The sequence below is a fragment of the Xenopus tropicalis genome, chromosome 8 (assembly GCF_000004195.4).
Source record: "Xenopus tropicalis strain Nigerian chromosome 8, UCB_Xtro_10.0, whole genome shotgun sequence".
Classification (NCBI taxonomy): domain Eukaryota; kingdom Metazoa; phylum Chordata; class Amphibia; order Anura; family Pipidae; genus Xenopus; species Xenopus tropicalis.
Window position 1 is genome coordinate 103,745,272 of NC_030684.2, and position 24,581 is coordinate 103,769,852.

Here is a 24,581-nt window from a genome sequence, read left to right on the forward strand (position 1 = left end):
TGTTATTGTGGAATTTACACAATGCACTAATTACTGCGATTTCTCTGTGGTTTAGTGGCGTGCTCCATAAAATGCTCCAATAATCATCATTAATTTGCTTTTAATATTAAATCTACTCGTAGACCCCTTCACTGCCAGTAGAGCACCTGGCAAACTGCAAATTTCTGCTTTTCCCTGAAGCAGAATGAATAATAAATACCGCTAATTCATTAGCCTAGTTTCATTTGGGATCAGTTTAGCTCATGATTAATTCTTATTTTTTCTAAAGCCAACATACTGTGCATTTTTGGATTATAGCACTGTGCACTGTAGAGATGTGCAAAGCTGTATTTAAGAGGGTAGGGCCAGAAAGGGAGGATTGTGCCTCTGCACATGGCAGGTTCCAGCAGAGAAGCAGTTATAGGTAGGGTAAATATTCACTTCCTGACTGTGTAGCCTGTGAATATGAGAATGTGTTATGGTGTAGCAGATAATGAAGGGAAAGATGGGGAAATCATTCTTTGATTTACAGATACTGTTTAAATATTCCAGTTGCATAACTTGCTGTCCCTTTACTGCAGAATGAAAATGTATATTTTATGTTAGCGGAGCCTATTAGTGCTTGCTGCATGATACATAGCAGTGTGATGCGCACAGTTGGAATTTATTATTATTATTTGACTTTAAACAGTTGTGCAATTTCCCCCAAGATTCTCTGGGTCCACGTCGGTACAAATTATTATTTGCTTTACAGAACCTATACATGAATCACTTCACACCCAGCCCCAGTAAAGTTTACAATAAAGGTCCCTATCGCCTAAGGTGGTAATAGGGAAATAGGTTGAATAGCTACATAACAAAATCAATACTTTCTGTTGGCATATATCCTCCTGTCTTCTGTCAGCATTTTCTCTCATCATGATCTGTGAGACAATATATATTGGAACAGTAACACACCAAGTACTCTGCCAACAGGCAGTGGAAATATTTCTGGATATTAGTGACTACTCAAAATAGACTTGCTGAGAGTAGGATTTTACTGATCATTCATAATTCTGCTTTATCATCCTTTTAGGAAATCTCTGTTTAATTATGCAAAGTACCCATTACATTTTTGCTAACTCAGTGTAATTTTTTGTATTATATTCTTTCAGCCAGAACCATTTCTCCAAGTTAGAGATATCCAGTTTGAGGCTCCAATCATTTATCTATTGGATAGATGTTGGCAACTATAACTCAGCAGCTGGAGACTGACAGATGTTGTAACTTTAGAATGTCCATCTGAGGGCCTGGTGTTAAGCGGCACTACAACCTAAAAAAAAAAATTCTGCATATACATTGCATTTCAGAAATGAATATTCATATTGGATCAGTTTGTATTTGTGTTTGGTAGCCATGTGGCTAGCTTATTTTTACATGCAAATTTTCTTTAGAACACTGGAATGCTTATTCTAAATGTTCCCCTTTTGCCTGTTATGGTATACTGATGTATGCAGGCCCGGATTTGTTGCAAGGCCACAAAGGCCTGGGCATAGGGTGGCATGCTGCCCAGCTTCTGCTTTTAATTTGGGTCTGAAGCACTGGGGAGGTGCGGGAGACCTAATAGTTTTAATTTCCCCACGCACCGATCCCCAGTCTGAACCTGACTACAAATTTCTGTGCATGCGTGCACCAGAGCAGTAACGAACAGGAGGGGGCGGCAGGAGACGGGGCCTAGGGGCGCCCACATCACGAATCCAGCCCTGGATGTATGGTGTCCATCCTTGGGACAATTCATCTCTTGGTGAACTACAACACCCATCACCCCCAGCAGGCATCATCTTGAAGAGATACTGACACCAGAAATTAAGCCTTTTTTTTTACATTTCTCATAACATTGTCTTTGCATGCTCCTTATAAGTTTGCCTTCAAAGTATTTCCTGGACACTTTATCTCATTAACTGTGAGATCCCCCATGTTCCTCTATATAGGCCGTTAGCATTAGAAGCTGTAACTGACAGGCTGAGAAGGGACGGCAGGTTGGCAAAACAGTCAGGTTTAGGAACTTCAAGTAACAATTACACACTAAAGCAAACCTATAAGCAAAAAACAAACAACATGACCTATAGGGAACTTTTAATGTACATTCATAATTTAAAGAGTAGTGTTTTAGTGTTAGTATCACTTTAAGAAGCCTTACCACCAATCTGGTCTCAGAAACTACCGAAGAATTATGTAAATCAGATGAGAAGCAACAAGTTGCCCATATTGATAATTAAAAGGAAAATAAGAGCATTTTATCCTGCCTTGTGTAACCTTGATGAGTCCTTTGGGGAAAGGCTGCTTTATGAATCAGTAAGAGAATATGCTTTGCTGTAACGAACACAAAACGTCAGCAAAATGTGTGGCCAACACAGCTGTTAGGTCAGTAAATCACTCTGATGTTCTTCATTGTCAAGTGAATCTCTGCCACAAAAGACAAAAAAGTGATTAAAACTATTCAGGAAGAAGCAGTTCATCACTGCCAATTAAATAGATTAACTTTCTTATTTATGTAGGCTGGGCAAGACTGGTGAGACCCACATGCCTTAACGGAATATGAACGTCAGACATATTCTTCAGCAATATAAATGCTGAACATTTCTATTGCTTGCCAGTTAAGATAGGTTTGGCAGTAGGGTTTCTGTCTATTTAATATCAGACAAATAAAAAGAAAATTGGCATGCCTAATTCGCAATTAATGTAGATGCACACAGAATATATGCACAGAAACCTTAGAATTTTGCAATTGTTTTAATATGAATATAAATAAACTGTTAAAGCAATTTCATCAATTAAATCCCATCTTTTGGAATCTGACGTTATTAAAGGAGAAGGAAAGGCTAATAAAGAGTTAATCTCAAGCTGCAGGCATACCTTCAGTTCTCTCAATAGTGCCCTTAAGTCTCCCCATATTTCTCCCGTTCAGATGATCAGAAGCCAAACAGGAAGAAAAAACACTGAGCTGTGTAAAGAAAGTTCCCATAATGCCTCACTCCTGCGCAAGACCCAGACCAGTGTACATGCTCCATTAGTTAGACTATGAGGAAGCTTCCTGCTGATTGGCTCAGATCCACATTCCAAGGGGGGGAGAGGGAGTTCTTAGCATTCTTGAGGGAGGGGGGAGCAGGAGAGGGGAAAGAAGAGAGAGCTGTGTCTCTGGCGCAGGAAAACAAAGACAACAAATCTTTTGACAGAGGACAGTGCAGCATTTCTGTGAGTGCTTGTGGCTGTATTTACATAGACCTTTCTGATAAAGTTTACTTAGTTTTTACCTTTCCTTCTTCTGTCACAAGCAAAACATAGTTCATGAAGGTGCATTTGCTGTTTTTGGCCAGATGGTGGAAGCAATGCCCCTTGGCACAACTTACTTTCTTGTCAGGACTCCATAAAGTACTAATGACGGGGCAGAACAGAAAGTGAGGAACACAAGTTAAAGTGCTTCTCACAAGTCTTGGAAATGCTGCACATGCTGTATCACAAATAGAAGGAGCACAGCACAACTGCAGAGCAAAGGTCAAAGAGAAACACTTATCAGTAGTTAGACATACTGGTTCTTAAATTCCATCCAATTACCACTCAGTAATGACATTTCCAAATGCCCCGAGAAAGCTTCCCACTACATGCTGTGCTTATTGGGGCCATACATCACAGCGGCCTCTAAGCAGCTGTTTATATTACTGAGAAGTTTAACACATGTTAATGTGCCTTCCTGCCCATTAGTTCTGCCTAACACTGAAGGACTCCCTGTCTTGAAGATCTGTTGACTGCTTTCTGCTGCTAAATGATGTACTGTATTTTTGAAAAATGGGATTAAAGAGTCACACCTTTAGCCATTACTGCGTTACTGACATCTGAGCCAGGCAGATCAAATTGGAATGTTATTAATGAGTGTGGCTTGTTTATTATAACAAATAATGTATCTTGTTGTGTATGCCATCTCTTTATCTGTAAGGATAATATTAAATTAAAGCAAATTATTTTTATTTTTACTTGAGGATTTTAGTGCACCTTCATTTCTCTGCTTATTACCTGCTTAGTTAAAGCAGTAATTATCTTCTTAAGGGACTTCTGAGGCCCAGGAGAGATCTGATTTGTGGGTTCCCTCAAATAACCACCCCAAACAAATTTGTGTTAATATTAGCTAAATCCTACTTAAAGGGATACTGACAGTTTATACAAAGTTATGCCCAGCCCATGTCATTCATGGCACTTTATTTTTCTAAACTTGAGGACTCCTTGCAAGGCAAAGTTATCAAGGCCAAACTATGGATACTTATAAAGTGGCTGATTTATAGGGAAAGCAAATCCTTGTTTGGTGGCCTCAGTTTGGATGGCTGTACTGTGAAAAATGAAACCCTCTCACCCCCAGGATATCAGCTCTTGGGCTGAGTAGGCTTAGGACTGTTTCACTGCCTGTGCTCTATGAAAGTGTTTGAAGGGGAAGCTGTCAAGCCGAGCTAAAGAAATATGTTCTGCTTTAAATAGAAGCTGAGCGAGAAGTGAACCAGCAGCTGCACAATTACAGCTACAAATGTTAATGGAATGTACTTCACTTAGCCACCCATTAAGTATTTTTTTAATAAGCATTTATTATTGAAGGCTAATGATGGTAATTGTATTAATATGCTTGTGGTATTCAGAGCCATAAATAAATAATTGTCTTACTGTTATTGAGTGATTAATTAGGTCAGCTTGACAATATAATATAATCAGGGTTATGTTATATCACATGTATTTCAAATGACCCAATGTAGGCAGTACATAGTTACATAGTTGCATAGGGTTGAAAAAATACCAGAGTCCATCAAGTTCAACCATTCCAAGTAAACACAGCACACAAAAACCTATACTTACCAATCTATAACAACACATACATAAACTATATATACAAACATTAATACTAACTGTAGATATTAGTATCACAATAGCCTTGGATATTCTGATTGATCAAGAACTCATCCAGGCCCCTCTTATAGGCATTAACAGAATCTGCCATTACCACATCACTAGGAAGGACATTCCACAACCTCACTGCCCTCACCGTGAAAAACCACCTACGCTGCTTCAAATGGAAGCTCCGTTCCTCTAATCTAAAGGGGTGGCCTCTACAGTCTAACCTCATAGTTTAAATCTTCCATCCCCTTTGCCAGTTTAGTTGAAGTCTCTGCACCTCTCCAGCTCATTAATATCCTTCTTAAGGACTGGAGCCCAAAACTGCACTGCATACTCAAGGTGAGGCCTTACCAGGGACCTATAAAGAGGCAAAATTATGTTTTCATCCCTTGAGTCAATGCCCTTTTTTATACAAGACAGCACTTTATTTGCTTTAGTAGCCACAGAATGACACTGCCTGGAATTAGACAACTTGTTATCTACAAAAACCTCCAGATCCTTCTCCTATCTTAACCTTCTGTGAGGTACTGTATCAAACGCTTTTGCAAAGTCCAAGTAGATGACATCAACTGCCATTCCAGCATCGAGGTTCCTGCATCTCTCATAAAAGGCGACTAAATTAGTCTGGCAAGATCTGTTACGCATAAAACCATGCTGGCACAAACTTATAGTATTGTGAACTGCAATGTATTCAAGTACCCTATCCCTTATTACCCCTTCCAAAAGCTTTCCAACTACTGATGTCAGACTAACAGGCCTATAGTTTTCAGGCTGAAAACGGGATCCCTTTTTAAATAACGGCACCACATTAGCAATCCGCCAGTCTCTCGGCACCATGCCAGACTTCAACGAATCCTGAAAAATTAAGTGAAGAGGCTTGGCAATCACAGCACTAAGCTCGTTTAATACCCTGGGATGAATCCCATCTGGTCCTGGACCTTTGTTTACCTTTACATGTTCAAGTCTCTTTTGAATTCCCTCCCGAGTGACCCATGCGTCTGTAGCTAAATTACTAGAACTGGGTTATATTAAAACGGAAGCCTTCATTAAAGTACAGTTCTAATTCACAATCTCCAAAAGGGACAAGGAAATGAACATGGTTTATGATGGATCAGGAACACACCTGCTTATAAGTGTCTGGTGCCACTATCATTTACTCTCTAATAGACCAATCAAACCTATCTTCTCCAGTATGCTAGTGGCTACCGCAAATATGCAAATATGCACCATGTTATTAAACATGCTCAAAGAAAGAAAATATATGTAACCCCTATTTGGCTGTAAAAACAGGCAGCACCAGCTAGAATGGGTTTAGAGCATAGGGTACATAGGACTCTCCCCCTCAGATGGGCTTTTGCTAAGTGGAAATATCCCGGGGTGTAGTGAAACTACAACTCACTGATGCTGTGTGCAAAGTAAAAGGGAAAATAATGGATGCCAGAAGGTTCTTGCTGATGAAACAATGCAACTGGTTTTATTTATCCAAAACAAAATAATGCACAGGGTTAGATCATACTCACATCGAGGAATTAGCAGTAACAAACTCTGAGGACAACATGAAAGGATGCCCGCCGGTTTATCCCATCTCTTTCGAGACTGTTCGGGGTAAAGACACCTGGTCAGCACGGCACCACTGGAGGGCAGTCTGGATAGATACCTCAGTCCTTAGGATGAATACCTTAGCTGTATTAGGATCCCAACAGCCGACTATGGATCAGGGGTTAAGTACTAGCCTAAGAGGCAGCCAAAGAGGAAGACCCACCCCTTTGCTAAGCACTATATTGGAGTGCAAGGGGTGTGGCCAACCTGTAAACTAATAAGACACATATGCAAAACTGTAAACTGGATACATGGGTGTTTGCCCAGTAACAGCATAAAGAGGGAGCTGTAGGGTTTAAAGCCATAGCGACATGTTAACCCTGTGGGTCCCTACAATACATTGCCATACTATTTGCCTGGATTACCATATTAATGTGGGCGAAAGGCAGTCCACTTTCATTGCTATGCAGCTTGGCTCTGTACAGGCTAAATAGATACATGCCAATGCCTGAGATTCTGCACAGAGACTCTGAGATTCTTGGCTCTGTATGGACCATGACTAGATACATGCCAGCTTCTGAGATTGACTACAGAGTGGATGTGATGTAGGAAATTACTGCTGTAGTGTGGTCAAAGTCTGCAGTGGGCCACATGATTCTGTAGTTACCCCAATGGTTGGTGATAAGCAGGGATATTTGGGAGAAGCAGAAACATGTTGCGAGAAAATGCAAAATAACACCTTAAATATCCAGCCCCCAGCTCTTGTTAAATTTATCTTGTTCATTTATTTAAAGTTTAATGCTCAGCATACAGCCTTCACTTGGGTTGATTTTTTTAATAGGTTATGATTAGGTATAGGCAACATAAAACTATATCACAATTTAAACAGTGCAGGCTTAAAGGTTAGATACAAGGTTGTACAATCACCAGTGTGGAACTGTAGAAGTGCAGTAGTAACATAAGTATAACAATCTAGTGCAACTGGATAGAAGCCAAGTCTGCTCCCTCATGTTAAATTTGGTTGTGCCTCTTAGGTCAGTTTAATGGTCAATTTAATGGTAATGTCTTATTGACCAAGTTGGATTGATGGGAGTTTTAATTCAATAACAGTTGGAGAACTGCAGGCTGGGTTTAAAATAATTGGCCCCAAAGGCCCCCCTAGAGGGTATTTTGCTATAGTACCACTACAGTTCTGTGACTAGCTCTAATATTGTCCAGAAGGGACACAATTAGTTAAAAATAGCTCACATAGGCTCTACTAGTTATTTGATTCTTTATGTTCAGGATACATCATGCTGGGACCACACATTACCTTTAGCACTCATTACCTTGTTATAAAGCCTAATACAGCAAATTCACTTTTTTAAAAGGCTTTGTTTAGCCAGTCACCCAGTTAGGCATGGATTTTGTTGGAATCAGCCAAAGTAGAAATCTGCTGAAAAAGGCTAGGATTTGGCTATATCTGGGATTTAGTGCATCCCCCATAAAAACTTTACTTATTTACATTATATTTTATTGCACAAAATGTTATTTTTTTAGGGTGTATTTCCCCTTTATATGGAGATGTATAGCTGCTAATTTTTTAAATTAGGGACACATCTTCATGCAGTATTTGTGCCATGAATAAACTGCACCATAAGGAGCAAAGCTCTGCTACACCTGTTACACTTATTATGTATAGATGTATAATGTATGTACATTTGCTTTCTATAATAGGGTTGCTACCTGTTTTATACACAGCTTTCTGGGATTCAGAATTCTGAAACCCAGATAAAGCTCCATTTTAAAAGGCCAGAAATTCACCTGTCATAGCATTGCTATGCCCCTTACATCATCAGAACTATCCCTAAATGTCATCACCCCTCCCGACACCATCATACCATACCATCCTCTGATGTCACTGTCCAGTTGGAAAACAATGAAAAGGTGGCAACCATATTCTACAAACTGACTTTGCACCAGTAATCTCAGACCTGTATATCCTGTACTCCTATATAATGACATAATATATGTATGAAAATATAAATAATGGAAATATGAAATATAATAACACATGTATGTATAGCAGTGGAGCCTCTCAAAATCTTCCTTATTGTCGGCCTATGATTTTAGCTTTATTTAGTTCTGCATCATTTAATAGAGGGAAAGCAGAATTAAAGTAATACCATTAATACACTTTTTGCTCTATCAATAATTAAATAAAAGCTCTAATTAGTATCCCTGATCTCAGGGAGCCTTTGCATGGTTGAGGAGAGAAAAGCTGCTGCATCATGATAAATGGTGTAGTTAGAGCCAATGGGAGTTTAATATGCATTTTGGAGTAATTCATAAAGATAAATTATTACAGTTAAGGAGCCCCTTGTACTGAGAGGGAGGCACTATATGTGTGCTGAGCTCAAAGTTACAAGCTGTGCACTCCCTATAATAGAACTGAGAATGCTCATAAATCTCAGTTTGTTTGTGGCGCTGAGTATTAATTCCCACTATGGAACTAAACACCATGAAAGGACTGGGCAGTAGGCTTGCAGCCAGACTACAGTATATCAGTCTGGCAGATATACTGCTATTATATAGCCCAGTGCTGTCAAACTTCTACGGTGCCGAGGGCCGGAATTTCTCTAGCATACATGGTGGAGGGCTGCTAATGGAAGCCAGTTTTGACCACTCCCCTTTTTGAAACCACACCCACTTCAAACCACACCTATTTTATCACAATGGTGGTAGCACAGCAAAATCCCAAATGCTTGGTCCTTACTGTGGGGATATCAACCATCATTCATATGTGAAAGAATTATGTCATATTAAGATATACCCTTAAATTCCATATGCCTCCTCCTCCACTGTGGATAGCAGAGCAACCCCCAGTACATAATTACACACCTTAGGGACCATTTAATGGCTATTTCCAACTGCTAACAAACTCCCACAACAAACCCCTGCCAGGTTCACCTCCCACAAGCAGCATAGGGCAAGCAGAGTATGGCACACACAGGCAGCACTCTGCCTGTCCTATGCTGTCTGTGTGTGCCATACTCTGCCTGTCCTACCCTGCCTGTGTGTGCCATACTCTGCCTTCTCTATGCTGCCTCTGTGTGCCATACTCTGCCTGCCCTACCCTGCCTGTGTGTGCCATACTCTGCCTTCTCTATGATGCCTCTGTGTGCCATACTCTGCCTGCCCTACCCTGACTGTGTGTGCCATACTCTGCCTGCCCTACCCTGACTGTGTGTGCCATAAACTTTCCCAAACGAGGAGCTCCTGTGACAAGTTTAAAGTCCTGGATCATTGTTGCTATTCAGATGCTGAAACTTTAGGCTGCGCAGTAAGTACAGTATATAAAATATGGCATTTTTAGCATCATTTTTTAGAATCATTAATTCTCATTTAAACCTCTCTATTAAAGCAGCTTTACAGAGATTCAGGATTTAAAACATTACATTTGTGGTTTAGTTATTTTCAGCCCTTCACCTTTATCTTTAAACATAATGGCTATGGTTACACTTTAATTATTGATAGAGTGTTAATGTGTGAACAAAGTGTAGCTTCTCCTTTCTCGTTTTCCAATCTGCCATGATTTATAAATGAGTTTTTCGTATCTTTATAATAGAGCATGTGTCAGAAGACACTTGGCAAGATCACTAATGCTTTACATGTAACAGGCATGGTGTTTCTGTTGTTAAAATTTACACAGCTGAAGCTTGAAGAGGGCTAAAGTGTTGGAGAGATAATAAAGGGTTATTGAAGCAGAGCAAATATAACTACAGTGTATGTAATTTTGTGAAAAAGGAATCTTTTATTAAATACACAACTGCAAAATATATATGTATGACTGTATATCGTCATTATTTTAGTGTGTTATTTATATACCCAGCAACAGGGTTGGACTGGGCCGGCGGGACACCATACACCCCAGGCCCTCTACCTGCAAATGCTCCCCTGCCCCCTTTCCCCCATTCACAGGTGGATCAGATGCCGGAAGGAGGGCCCTTGAGGTTGAAGCCCCAGTGGACCCCGGACACCTGTGCCCAGTAATATATATTTTGCAATACATTACTACAAGGGTGTGATTTTATACCCCATATATGTTCACAAATTTGAAAGCAGCAGCCCTGTTAGCAGTGGGTTTAGGAGGCTGACAAACCTTGTGCTATACATTCACACTTACATAACTAGCCCATTTTGTATTGCTATTGTGTCTTTCCTGTTGATATACTACAGGTATGGGATCTGTGATGCAGAAACTCATTATACAGAAATCTTGGAATTGTGGGAAGGGTATGTCCCATAGACTCAATTTTATTAAAATCATTTTTTTTCTTGTTCTCTGTAATAATAAAACAGTACTTTGTATATAATTAATCCTTATTGGAGGCAGAATAGTCCTATTGTGTTTGTATCTCGGGTCAGTGACATTTTTGGTGAATTTGATGCCAAATGACTTTATAAATTGGGTGAAAACTCAATGGTTGAACTAAAAGTTGTGCCGAAGCTGTATGGGAAAGACACATTTTTCACATACACAAGTGACTATAAAAGTAGAAGAAACAAAAAGCACTTTCCTCACCCATAGAACCCATTGCTGGGAAAAAATGTCCATTGTTACCTCTTCCGGGCAACATGGTGGCATTGAAATGAAATATAAATGAACTATAATAAACCAATTCTCTCTTACAAACAAATGTACCTTTTTGTAAATTACTGTCATTTAGTTGTTCTTTGGGGAATTCAGATGTTTGATTGTAGAGTACACGAAAAGCTGAATTCCTGTGAAGTCCTGCTTAGCTTAAGGGAGCTGCAATGTTCAAACCCATGTTGCTATAATGAGATGAGCAATAACATTTGCTGTATTTATGGAACCATTTCCTACCTTAACACCATTTAAATGTAATAGCTGCTTGAAATAGTAGGAATTTTCTGTTCTGTTTTTTTAACAGGCAGTAAACTAATTCTTCCAAAACTCTTTTCAGTCTTCTCCACTGTTCAGTATAACAAAGAAACCCATAACAGCCACATATACAGTCATTTTTTGTGAGTACAAATTATGGAAGGGAAAATGGCTCAGTCAGAATTCCATTATATGATTTTGCATAGCAACACAATTAGCTTGATGCAGGAAAGCGAATAAAATAATATCCTAGAATATATGGCTCTGTTTTAGGTTCTGCTGCATGCCCATAGCTGATATTATACATTAATTATAGTTAATGAAAATCTGCCCTGTAATCTAAAAGGCATCAGCTAGTGTACAGTTTGTTATGAAGCAGCACCATATATTTTGTCTGTGTATAAGAAAGCTTGACATTTTGCAGAATTTCCCTAGAGCAGCACTGTCCAATTATTTTATATATAGTAGGCCGGTGAAACACAATAACACGTGTTCAGAGCCCATAATATAAAATTGCACTGGATACCATGGAGCTCTACTTCAGGTTGTAGGGCCAATTCTGGTGTACACGCTTCCCATTGAATAGCCTTGTTCTTGATCATTTTTCTTCAACAGTAACAGACTTTCCCTAAGCAATAATGATTCAAAAGTCTCTTCTGTCCAGTCCTGCCACTCTCTAGTTTTCTATTGGTTTTATATGTACAGTTATGGGGATCTATAATTCAGAATGCTGGGGACCTGGGGTTTTTCTGATAAGAGGCTTTCCCCTAATTTGGATCACCATACCTTACTGAAAATCTTTTAAACATTGAATAAACCCAGCAGAATGGTTTTACTACCATTATGTCAATGTAGCTTTGTTACCATCAAGTAAGGAGTCATTTGTTAAGTACACAGCAAGAACCAATATAAAAAAAACAAGCACAAGCTAACATGTAATCTGCACTTCCTGCCCTGTACTTAAAACATTGCAGCAGGTCTCTTCACTTCACACACAATACTAACTGTGATAATATTGAACAATTCACTATATAAAACCCCTTCAAAGCTCTGATTGTAAAAGCCACAGCTTCCCATACTTTTGGTACAGTAGCTCAAGCTCTATATGTTTGCTGGGATTTGCCTGTGAACTGTGCTCTTGATGACAAATGCTGATTTTTGGGTCTCAGTTCAATATTGAAAATGACCATTTACTTCTAAGTCCTGCCAAAACATTGCTCTTCTCCATGATCTCCATAACACTTCTGGAAGACTAATATCTGCCACCCTCCACACCTATTCCTATACATTGACTCTTCTAGAGGGTGCATTTTTATTGTCCTTCAGATTTTTATTATGTATCTTTTTATTCAGACCTTCTTTTCAAGAAGAAAATAAAAATAAAGGCCAATTGCAAATTGTACCATTGTCTGCATGGCTGCCAGAGTAGGTAGATTATACCTAGGGGCAGAAGAGGAACGTGCCTAGTGTGAAATGGTGGAGGGGGCGCTCTTCTGTCTGCCTACCCCTAGTCCAGGCTCTCGAGTCCTCGGCATGTATTCCCCCATATCCCACTCGTCACTTACCCCATCACCAGTTATCACCAGTTGCCATTTATTGTACAACACTGCGGAATATGTCAAATAACGTGCGCAACAATTATTGGTCGCCTGGCGAATTTTTCCAATGGTGAAACGTGGAAATTTGCTGCTAATCCATGTCTGATGAAAAATTTCTCCCATCACTAGTTGTAAGCAAATATTTAATTGTTTTCTATTAAGAGAGAATGTAGATCAATTGAAAATTTCAGAACATTACTCTCTGTATCATGCATTAAGTTAACTGAAAGGTGAACAACACAAATATTTCATGCTTTTAATATTGCTATATTTTTTTTCTCATGTTAAAAGTGTTTTTGGAGGTGACTGCAGCCACAGTAGCATTTCAACAGTCAATACATTTTCTTTTTCAACATAAAATGGAGTGAATTTTCTGTTTGCTCTGTCTCCAACCACTTCTAAAGAGATGTGGCAACCATAATGGATCATGTTAATGTTTGTAGGGTGACAATCCATTGAGGATATATGATGACAAATTACAGGTGCACACAATTATGTTCCTGCCATGGTGATTGGCTAAAGGGATGTTGCAGAAGGGAGGGCTTTGGAAGCAGACATTGCTGTGTTTCTGGGCTGAAGAAACTGATTAAATGGAATTGCACGTGTTTTGGAATATAATGTATGTTGCGTTAGTCTGGAGAACTGATTTCACTTTAATCTTCTGTTTGCTGGTAAAAAAAACAGGTTTATCAGCCACATCATGTATCATTGAAGAGAATGTTTATTTTGTGTAAACATAAAAAGGTGGCCCTGTATTATTTAACAGTCTTAAAAATATGATATGTATTTCACATGGTACAACAAGAGTTACATTTGTTGAGAATAAGATATGCAAAATTCTGCAGGATTTAACACTTTGTGAAAATGTACATTTTACCGGGATACCGGAATGAATTGCCCTGCGGACCAAAGCTGGAATGGATCAGCAAGCTTCTTGTACCTGGTATGGAAACACAGTGCTGGGCCTGCCCTTCAGACAGCTTACAGTGAAGCTCCATTAGACATTGTCGTTCTACTATATTTATTGCTCTCTCTCTCTATGTGCTGACTCACATCATGAGCTAAAATCAAAAACGAAGCAACAAGTCCACCTAGTGGTAAATGTAATCACACGCCATACCGTGACAGATTAAAATGATTATACATAGAAATCAAATAGTGTTTTTCAAAAGTATTCGGACATGAAATGCCTGATCAGAAAATGATTTGCACTTAGCGCTATTCTTTAATGAGTGATCATGTACGAATAATAATAAATCTGATACTTATGGTTTATAAATAGCACATCTTAAATAATGATTTCTACTCTTAATTTTTAGCTGTTTTTTTTAAAGTATACATTTACATTAAAGGTAAAGAATGTCAACAAAGAATTAGGATAAAAAGTACTACTTTACCTTATGGACCTCTTTGCAAGACCAATGTCACCACAGCCCTTTAACAGGGCAGATCCCCCAGTAGCTCCCCATCTTCTTTTCTGCTGGTTCAATGCACATGCTCTGTGCTGCTGTCACTTACTGAGCTTAGGGGCCGACTCACTGTATACTGTATACATAGAATTTAAATGTCACAGTACAAGCTGATTAATTCAGATTCACATTACATGGAAGCTGGCACATTCTACATCACAACTGATTAATAATCAACCTTGTATTGTCAACTTCTCTGAGAAGTCTTAATATGATGTGATATTCTGAGCCAATTTGTAATTGGTCCTCATTTTTTTTTCTTTCTTATGGCTTTTGAATTATTTAGCTTTTTGTTTGGCAGTTCTCCTGTTTGAAATTTCAGCAGATATCTGGTTGCTAGGGTTCAATTTACCCTAGCAACTAGGAAGTGATTTGAATGAGAGATTGGAATATGAATAGGAGATGGCTCAAAATAAAAAGATAATTAATAAATAGTAGCCACCAAAATTGTTACACAGAGCAATAGTATTTTTTTCTGGCTGCCATCTCATTTGAAAGCTGGAAAGAGACAGAAGAAGGGGGCAAATCATTCAAAAAGTATTTAAAAAAAAATGAAGACCAATGAAAAAGTTAATAGGAATAGGTATGTGGTAATTATCCAAAATTAGTTGGACCGCATAAAATAGCAGTACTAAAATACTAAAATGTAATTAAAAAGTATTTAAAACCTATTGTTTAGACGCCAGTTATAACAAATATGTATACCATTCATATCACAGTTTGCCTACCAGTTAAATCATAAGGTGACCATTATGTTTTAAAATGACAGTGTGCCATAAATTACAAACCTATAAAGAATTCCCAACGTTGCACATAGTAATAAATTTTAGCACTTCCAATAATATAGGCATAACCAACAGCACCACACTGACAGATATATATAAGATGTATAAGATAAAACTCCTTACCAAAGCCCCATTGTGTATAATTGGTCTATTTTGGAACAATTATAAAAATGAATATTATACATAAGAAAATATTGTGATCATCATACTGTATAGTGCAGTACAACCCATACCAGAAAAAAACACATAGATTATTCATCTGCTTGATTTAAAAAAATACTGCTTACTTACAGAGAACTCATTAAACCCCAGGGGCTAATACTGTCCAACTAGTAAATCCAAAAAGCTTCTTTACGTAAAAAGCATTTGATCAATGAGTTTTACAGTTTATAACTTATGACATGGGCATTGTCTGCAAGAGGTTTGTATGTTCCCCCCCTTTATATGCATGGATTAGCTCTGGGACCCCCGGTTTCTCACTCCGAACACATACAGGCAGGTTTATTGGCTTCTGATAAAATTGACCACATAGAATTTGGGAGGGACCTTAAACTATAAGCTCCACTGGGGCAGGTGGCCATACAGGGGCAGATTTAAGTCCTTCATACCAATTCAGCAGCTTCTCTGCACCTGTATGGCGACCCCTATGAGGCCTACACAACCTATTTCTGGCTGAAAATCTGCCAGATGTTGATCGGCCAGGTTTGATTTCCCCCTTAGATCGGGGACAGTATTAGCTTGTTGTTGTGGTCCTTGTCCAATGGCTACTATACCCATCATTGTAATTTGATTGTTTGGCCCTAGGGCCACCTTAGGTGGGCATGTCGGAAGAAAGATCTGCTCGTATTTGTCTTAATGTGTATGGCCACCTGAATGTGAATGGTATAATCTCTGTAAAGTGCTGCTTAATTAATGTGTAGTCACTATACAAATAACAGATAATAAACAAAGAGCAAACACTGTCACATTATGAGTTAAATGGTATTCATGTTGCTGCAAGAAAAACCCCATTCTAGTTTGCTTATTTTCTCAAGTAACAAGAACCCCTTCTTTACTCTTTTTTACAATTGGAAATCCAAGGAGAAAACATATCAGCTGGTTGTTAGTATGAATAAAGAACAGTCTGACAGCATATTTAAACCTACTTCCATCCCTAGGAGATCCCACTTCAGATAAACTGACTTTGAAATTGTACACAGTGTCTATCATCTGTAGTCTCAATGGAGTGGCTTGCCACAGATCAGCTTCAAGCAGCTTGCAGTGTATTTGTTAAATCAGCTCAGGCGGGACAAACTCACAGAAACTTATTCATTTTAATCATACAGCAATCAGCAATTAAAGCCTGATACACTGATGGATTAGTTTATTTTTTTGTAAGGATTTAATCCCTCTCAGATATACAGTATCTGTAGCTGTTGGGTTAGGTCTATATGATATGGTTGGGAGAAATTGCCTGCACCCCATTCAGGTCAGGCATTCTTTGTGGAAGGTAGGCATATCCATTATATTGGTGTTACTGTTAGTTACCTTTACGTTACCTTTAGTATTGCCAAGTCTAATGCCACACATGACAGGGCTACAGGACCCAAACTCCAGGAAAAGTTCCTTAAAAACAAAAGTACTGAAAGGTTTGTCCAGGTTAAGTAATCCATAGTAACCAATACAATGCTTGCTTTTTAAAATTCTGACCAGTAAATGCTACCTGCTCATTGGTTGCTATAGGTAACTAGACCAGTGACCAACTTTACCTTTTTATTACATAACCTATTTATACAGCATAGATGATTTTCTGAACATGCACAGTAATGCTTTATCAAGCAAATTAAATGGCTAAAGCTGGCCATACACGTGGCGATCCGACGATGTTTCGTACGACCATCGGTCGCACGAAACATCGTCAGATCCGCCACACACCATTCAGGGCTGAATCGGCAGGTAAGGAGGTAGAAACAATAGGATTTCTACCTCCTTCTGCCGATTCAGCTCTGAAGGGAGAATTTTGGTCAGGCGCCTTCTATGGCGCCCGATCAAAATTTTCTAACCTGGCCGATCGACGAGCCGACCGATTTCAGCAGCTTCCTGCGACATCGGTCGGCTCGCTGACATACCATACACGCACCGATTATCGTACGAAACGAGGTTTCGTACGATAATATCGGTGCGTGTATGGCCACCTTTAGTCTGTGAAAGTTAAAGTCTAGCTTTTATGACCATGTTAATCAGGAGATGGAGTTTACACGTCATTGGGTAACTCCTTCACTGGGCTGAACATCAGGAACGGATTTGTTATTTAGACTGAGCATTTAGCTGCCAGACATCTCTGGAGAACAAGGTGTTAATTACTGTCTCTACATGGTAAACTAGGCTGCGCATATTGCATCTGTTTCTGTGCAAATTGCATGCCACTTAAGCATCTGTCCCCAGTTGATTAACTATCGTGCCAAGTTCGAACAGACGGCACTCAGGGGACTCGCACTGTATCTGGAATGTGCAAGCATACAGTGGGATCTTTAGAGTTCCTAATGAGACAGCAGCTTTTTTCATGTTCAATAATTCTATAAAGATGTATATTATTTTGGAAATCTAAATACAGTCATAATATTGTAGAGCTAGAATATCAAGCACCTATAAGTTGTGGTGCTACATGATATCTACTTACTAGCATCCTCCTTCAGCTAGATCCATGTCTGCCCACTTTGACATTCCTGAATCCCAACATAGGGCATTTTCTAATTAATAGCAAAACCTCAAATCCCTGTCAGTTGTATTAGATATATTATGCAGGACATTGCTTGCATTCTAGCATGAAAATATCTGCCTCTCAAAACCTAAGAGCACTTACTTATACTACAACTGCTAAGATAACCATTTTTCTTACACAGGAACTGCATTCAAGTCCCCACAGTTAAACACTGGTGTCAGGTTGTCAAAAAAATATATATACCATAAATATACCATTAATTAAAAATAGGGACCTCCACTTTATTTTTCTCTTTTTTTCCATATCCCCTAACCCTACCCCCCACCAAGTGGATGCTTCTATACTGACAATAAACTGACTTTATACTGACAATAAATGTAGCAGAAGATGCAGCAAAAGATTTACTATCACAACTGTGGGTCATTGTAAATGTTTATTATGTTTGTTATACAAAAGTCAATAACTTGTTTGAAAAAAAAAAAAAAAAAAAAGTCAATCCAATCAGCAAAAAGCTCTGTCTGCTCAACTGCACTGGGACTAATGAAAGCAAGATTCCAATTGGTTGCTATGGGTTACTACTCCAGAGTAAAACTGACACTTGTTTTGTGACCTGCCCTCCTCCTGTTTTACATGTTATTTTATAAACGGCTTCTATTTTATAGACGGCTGGTGGAAAATCAAAAATTTCATAGTCACTGGAGTTACTGTTGTCATTGCAGACTATGGAGAATACCTCTGTTAATAAAAGCAGTTTAATAGCTCCCACCCATATGTATACATGCAGGTTTGCAGATAGGGATCCATGCACTAAATAACCCATGCCCTTCTACATTAATGTCAATTAAAGTACATTGAGCAATAATACCTGCTTATTAATCTCCTGGCTATAATTTCCCGTGTACGCCCTAGCTAACAGTTTTCAGCCCTGGGATAGTAAAATTAATTTTGTTCTTTTATTTCTTAGGTTGTTCTTTTTTCTCAGAATATCAGTAGTGAATACAAAATACTCAGAGAACATGTAAAAATCAGAAAAACACTTGAAATGTGTTTAATTATGGGGAATTATTGAATTTTGCTCTTGTATTAATACCTTGCTTGTTGAGAGTCACTTGAGTCATAATTAATCCCCCCTTAATCAAACGCTGCTGTGTGTTATCACTGGTATGTAGGGTGAATAATATTGGTGTTCTACTAATAAGAGCTAATTAAATTCCAAAAATGATATCAGCGGGTTACAAGAGCCCCAGTGTTCCTTTGTTCTACCTAAAACAATTCAATCTTTTAATTTTTCAAATATTCAAAAACATATGACTTCTACCAATTTACTAGTGTTTTGCAAACTGACAAAGACATATATCCCCCCTTTACAAGTCAGGTACAGGGGCACTATGAAGAACTGTTTTAATTATAGAATCATTTCTGGGAAATGAAAGTTTTTCCAACAACCCCAAGGCATTAAAGCACAATGCATATTTTCAGAATGATACAATGAGATTGAATTAGCTCCTGTTCATGATGGCTGATTTCCAACAATGTGCCACATTTAATTCTAAGAAAAACCCACCAGGTTCAATTTCCAGATTTTTATAATGGAGTCTTGGTAGAATAAACCACATGATATTAGTTTTTCCTGTTCACCCTCTGAAATGTTATATATAATTATGGACCCTTGGCCTGTGGCTATCCAGCTCAAGTACAATTTCTACATGGTTGGTAGAATACTGTGAGAGGTAGTACTATAGCTTCTGGGATACTTATAATACTTTATAAAGTGTCTGCATGCTACAAACATTATTTATCATAAACTTCACTTCCAGCCCCAGTGGAGCTTTCAATATAATGAATGCTTAAAACACTTTTTAAAGAGACTTTTCCTATCATCTAGGTTGGCATTCTGAGGTCACTGCCACCTGCTAAGTGCAATGCTCATTGCCACTTTGCTGACTCTTGATCTTCTCCTCCCCACACCATTACAAGGGCAACAGGACCCTATTCTTTTTGTGTATCAGTCAGTATTTGCTTTATTAATACATGATAATAATTAAAAGAATAAAAACACAACACTAATGTCAATTTATTCAGGAGCTAATGAACCTTAAATAACCAAAAAAAAAGAATAAGCCTATAACTAAGTTCACATGGACAGCTCATCTGGGTTGTCCTCTAGTACATTCATTGTCTTTTATAGAAAAAAAGGAAAGGGTCTATGTTCTGTTGTGGCCAAAGCTTGACTACCAAGCAAAGATGTCTTATTACTGGACAGATGATCAATACATTAGAATAAGTACATATTCTGATGTCCATAGCTAGAGATGTCCAGTCAGTTCAACAGATGCTTGTAGGTTGCAGGTAGGATATAATTCTAGAGGGCAATGTAGTATGCAACATTAGTGCAAAAAATATTGTTCTTATTTGAGTTTAATATTTTTCTATCTGGCTCCATTCATAGTGCATCAAGAATATATTTGGCTCACAGTTAGATCAAGGGCTTGTTTATATCAAGCTTGCAACTACTTAACTTATCTATGCTAGCTACTTGAGCTAGTATGCAGTTTACACTGACTTTGATGGATGTGATGCAATGTGCAAGGGTGCCCTGCACCTAATAGATGCCTTGACCACCTGTTTAAGTACAGGGCTCCATTTGTGTGTGGCGTCTATAAGGGCTCATATTTATGCCAGTTAAATCACACACAAATGAAGTGTTTAGATCCACGTGCAGTATGGGTCCTTTGAAGACACAGGTCTCGAATGTACTAACCAGCACAATTACTTGGGCCTTCAACATTGTGAAATTTTGGATAAAAGTGTTGCAATGTGGTTAATAAAATTGTCATTTTGCCAAGTATTTTGCATCTTACACTTGTTTAGTAAAGGAGTAAATGTTTTACACATATATTATAAAACTCTGCATGCTCAGGATCCCTACTGGGCATATATACACAACTGCTGTGTCTACTGCCTCATTACTTCCCACCTTAGGTGCCATATTAACTGTTATCTTTTTATATGGGGTTATTGTCCTGTTTTACTTTCACAGACCAAATGAAAAAAACATGAAACACAATGTTTCCAACACATCTAAACAACAGCAACATTCTTACTAGCACTGATAGGGCATTATTAGTGTTATGGAGTAATAAGACATGAACTGGGACAATTCTTGCAAAAGAACGACCATCATAAAGCAAAAAAATTAAATAAATACAAATAAGGTAGACTATGCCTATAGTTCTTCTAATGCTTTGCAAGATTTTTGATGTAGTCTTCCAGCTCAGATTTTAGATTGAGCCACTAATAATATCTAATTGCTGTGTCAACATGAAAACAAATAAAATAACAGAAATCATTATGCAGTAAACTGAAACACAAAATGTACTATTATTTTGCATAGAATATAGAATGTTATTTTAGCCATTTACTACATTTCATATTATCTTATTTGCCTGTACCCTTGGATCTAGTGGGGGATAGAGAGGTTAAAGGGGACATATTTAGTCAAGATGAGGTATTTGCCATTGCGTTAGACAACTCTAAAAACAGAAGGAATATGCTAATAAAAGTTGCCTTTTGTGCTGCTTTATGGAAAATTTCTCCCGAATCCCCAACCATTGGGTTGTAACAACAGCACAAACCTGCCCATTAGTGATATGTAGATTGACAAAGTCAAGCCGAACACAATCCTAACCACCTGCTCCCAACCTGACCTGGCAATCCACCTCTTTATTTATAGACTTGCACCCAGCCCATCTCTGACATCACAAAGGGGGGGGGGGGGTGGAGTAGTAGTCATGCTCCTATAAAAAAGGGCTGAATAGAGATGGACACAGGGCAATAGTAATGTCATAGCAAAGTGGTGGGGTGGGTGCTCAGGCAGCACCTAGACTTTCCATCAGACCCAACTAAATGTGCAGTGTTCTGAGAGCTCAGGGACTGTTAGTCAGATGGATTCTGCAACTTGATTTCCTTCTGGGTGCTTTCTCCCCAGGACCTAATTGCTACCAGGCAACAAATCATTGACCTCCTCCCACTTTTTTTTTAATCAAACAGTACATAATCTCATAACATAACAAGATGAATCAAATTTCCACCTTCAAACATGATTATAGAGTAGAGTTGTAGCATATACATATTTACAACTAGATATTGTAAAAGTACCAAGTTCATCCTTCTCCTGTTGACTTAACCTCTGTTATCTTTTTGTTCTTGGCTTACATAATTAGTGGTGCTTGCAAAGCATCACTTCTATTATCTCACAGGCTTATTAGGGCTCTGGTACACGGGGAGATTAGTCGCCCGCGGCAAAACTCCCTGTTCGCGGGTGACTAATCTCCCCGAGTTGCCTTCCCCCTGCCATCCCACCGGCGAACATATAAGTCGCCGGCGGGATGGCACTCGGGGAGATTAGTCGCCCGCGAGCAGGGAGTTTTGCCGCGGGCGACTAATCTCCCCGTGTACCAGAGCCCTTATTATTCTTCCGTACAAACGTTCGGCACGGAACTTGTCCCGCACGGTTTGTCGTAGACCCATGAGTGAGGTGTCAAATCGTGCGGCCTATTCGGGAATGGGGTGCTATGTCTTTTCTGCAGGGGGCAATTAACTGGCCCAAAAATCCCATAGACTTAACATTGAGGCCAACTTTGACGGATTGTAGAGCAGAGAGGGAATTTTTTCAAAACGTGAAATTTACCACATTTGAAGAGGTTTGCAACCTGTGTCAGAAGATACCCCGCACAAGGGTATAAGTTTTACCCCCGGGGCAAGAGAGGTCCCCAAATTTGCCCCATTGACTTATAATGGGGATTTTGGCAAATAACTAGTTTGTCGTAGACCCATGAATGAGGTGTCAAACCGTGCGGCTTATTCGGGAATGGGGTGCAATGACTTTTCTAGAGGGTGGGCGGTTAATTGCCCCAGCAGGGGGCAATTAACCAAACTGAAGGAAACATTGTAATATTGGGGCACGAATTTTGCCACGGCAAGCACCACTCACATTTTCTTCAGGAAATGTACCTCTCTAGTTAAGTAGTACTGTTGTAGCTAGGGTTGCTGGGAATATTTTCAATTAAAATCCTGCATGGCTAATTGCCACCTAATATTGTGTTTGGCTAGTTGTGACACTGCTACATGTGAAGTGTGGTCTATAGGTGGGTAAGGTATGGATCAGTCTGTTAAAGATGTGACTGACAATATATTAAGGCTTCTTTACGTCCCCAAGTGTAGTGAGAAAAATATAATTTTGAGAAAAAACACAATTTTTGTGGACACAACCAGCAACTCTCTTAAAGAAGAAGGAAAGGTAAAAACTAAGTAAGCTTTATCAGAAAGGTATAAGTAAATACAGGCATAAGCACTTACAGAAATGCTGCAGTGAGTTTTCTTTCAAAAGAAACAGGATTTGTTGTCGGTTTGTTTTCCTGTGCCAGAGACAGGCAGCTCTCTCCTCTCTCCCCTCTCCTGCTCCCCATCCCTCAAGAATGCTAAGTACTCCCTCCCCCCTTAGGAATGTGGATCTGAGCCAATCAGCAGGAAGCTTCCTCATAGTCTAACTAACCGAGCATGTGCACCAGTCTTGGTCTTGGTCCAGGAGCGAGGCATTATGGGAACTTTCTTTACAGAGCTCAGCGTTTTTTTTTTCCCTATGAGGCTTCTGATCATCTGAACGGGAGAAATATGGGGAGACTTAAGGGCACTATTTAGAGAACTGAAGGTATGCCTGCAGCTTGAGATTAACTCTTTATTAGCCTTTCCTTCTCCTTTAATGGAACTGCACTTTGCCTACAGCATGTTATAAAATTCATGGTGCCAGTTGTCAAGGACCTCACTGCCATTGCCATGTGATTACATTTCCACGCTGCCCTTTGATCTGTGTTGTGCCATGTATTATTTGGCAATACAGGGGCAGACAAATAAAAATGTTATGTTGCTTAAATAGTAATAAAATGCTTTTTACAAAATTACAGATGCCACAGAAGGAAAATGTTTTTTAAATTTCCATACTGATTGCAAAATAAAACTAATGCTATCATTAGCATGAAGCAATTAACGTAGACAATTGAAACAAAATTACCAGAAAATAAAGAGCCCTAATGGAAGACAGAATATAATTGGAAATGCTTCACTTGGTTTCTGCGCTAGACATACAAATGGATCACTCATCTGCTTTTGTTGGGCTCCATAAAACCCATGGAACACATTCTTCTAATAAAAGGCTTAGTTAGTAAACATTTATATATTAGTGGTTCCCCAACCTACCACGGGTAGTTCATTGGGAACAGAGTTAGGAGGGAGTACTATGGGTCAATAACATGCTTTAAATGTAGTTGTATAAGTTAGGGTTTTGGCCAGCTCTAGTCTGACCTTGGATTTAGGAATAAGGAGCAGTCTAAGGGGGAGATTTATCAACGTGCAAAAAATCCAAAAACTTGAATGTAAAAATTTGCCATTCCATAGAAGTCAATGGGAGTTGTCATAGGAAAAGTCAAGCCATATTTTAAACTCAAATATTTTGAGTTTTTCGAGTTGGTAAACTTTGAGGTATTATTTTCAATTCGATTGAATGTTCTTAATTCATAAATAAGAGAGCATTTGATATGCGAGTGTTTATTCATTTCAGAAAAACAATCTCAAATTCACAAACTCGAAAATTGATAAGTAAGCGCATATGTGTGCAAGGTGGCCTAGCTTAGAATGTGCTGAACAAGGGTCAGG

At 38.9% G+C, this 24,581-nt stretch overlaps 1 protein-coding gene and 1 long non-coding RNA gene across 2 annotated transcripts in view; one reads left to right on the forward strand and one right to left on the reverse strand.

Annotated features, from left to right (window-relative positions):
- slc35f4 (solute carrier family 35 member F4) overlaps positions 1–24,581 on the forward strand; it is a 58,836-nt gene that overhangs the window by 15,375 nt on the left and 18,880 nt on the right. The window lies entirely within an intron of this gene.
- LOC116406768 lies at positions 2,078–6,626 on the reverse strand. The gene is made up of 2 exons (XR_004219807.1): positions 6,414–6,626; positions 2,078–2,424 (listed from the first exon to the last, which is right to left on the reverse strand). It is a non-coding gene; the product is annotated as an uncharacterized LOC116406768 (long non-coding RNA).